Source organism: Ailuropoda melanoleuca, chromosome 7 (genome assembly GCF_002007445.2).
Source record: "Ailuropoda melanoleuca isolate Jingjing chromosome 7, ASM200744v2, whole genome shotgun sequence".
NCBI lineage: Eukaryota > Metazoa > Chordata > Mammalia > Carnivora > Ursidae > Ailuropoda > Ailuropoda melanoleuca.
In genome coordinates, this window is record NC_048224.1 from 51,279,595 (window position 1) to 51,280,744 (window position 1,150).

The 1,150-nt window shown below is 58.6% G+C and overlaps 1 protein-coding gene across 1 annotated transcript in view; it reads left to right on the plus strand.

The window, feature by feature from the left end:
• Positions 1-832: 832 nt before the first annotated feature.
• PBX3 (PBX homeobox 3) overlaps positions 833-1,150 on the plus strand; it is a 209,201-nt gene continuing 208,883 nt past the window's right edge. The window contains exon 1 of the mRNA XM_034664528.1: positions 833-968. The gene's annotated coding sequence lies outside the window, so the exon portion shown is untranslated. The remainder of the gene's footprint in view (positions 969-1,150) is intronic.

Here is a 1,150-nt window from a genome sequence, read left to right on the forward strand (position 1 = left end):
TGAAGCTGTTTGGGAAATCAGGTTAAGAGAAAGCTCAAGCGTCCACAAGAGCCAGAAGTCTAGATCCCTAAATAACGTGAGCCTTAGTCATTTGTAGACAGAGAACAACGAAAGAAAAGGTGTTATGGGTATGAAAATCTATGGCTGGGGTCCCCGACATTAGATGATTCATGGTGATGGGGTAAGTTGATAAGTGAAATCCAGTCTATCCTTAAGTAAACATATCTTTGTAATAAAGAGCTCGTTTTTGCAGCTTTGGTCCATCTGGAGGCAGCTAAAAGCAAACCCTGCCAAAGGAGTAATCCCTGGATTACCAAGAATTGCAGAGTGTGTGAAGTGTAGTAAGGCTTGAACTGGTCCTGGATGTCAGGCCCTTTCCCTCCTCCCGGAGCCACTTCCCTCTGACACATTTTCTTATGCTCCCCTTTCAAGAAGTGTATGGCACTCAGATCCACTCAAAGCCAACATGAAGCATGTGGGCACAACAGGCTCCCACCTTACCTGGTCACCTCTTGAGGGACAGCGCAAGGCCTGAGCGCTGGCGCCAACTCTGAGCAGCGCCCTCTCGGTTACTATGGTGATCCCGGCAGGGGCGGGGCCACCATCCGCCGCTTCCCCGCCTCTGCCCAGGACATTTCGAACGCTCCAATTGGGACAGCGTTTTCTTGCCTCTGTCCCGCCCCGTTCGGCTCTTAGCGCAATACGATTGGCCTGGGACGGGCAGCCGGAACCCTGAGGGTACCACCTCCTGACGGGAAGAGCGGGAAAATGTACCAGGCGCTGTCCTAGGCGTGAAGCTCGCGGCGCTGCGGGGAAGCACATGGGTGGCTTTGGAAAGAGTTGCCCCGTGTCCCGTACACATCTCCTCGCACCCCTGACTGTTAACATTAGAGATCAGGAGCCGGAGTGCGGGCACAGCGTTTGCAGGCCGGGGCGGCCTGTCCCGCGGGCCGAGGACTCGACCGGGGGTGAGGATCCGGTGGCGCGCTCTCGGGCGCTGGGGAGCAGAGGCCAGAGAGGGCGGGCCGCAGCTCGGGGGCGGTGCCAGTGGCAGCGGCGGGAGGCGCAAAGCCCAATGAGCGCGCGCACCGCCCTCGGGGGCGGAGCGTGCGGAGCGCTCCCCGCCCTCCCTCTCGCCCCCGCCCCTCCC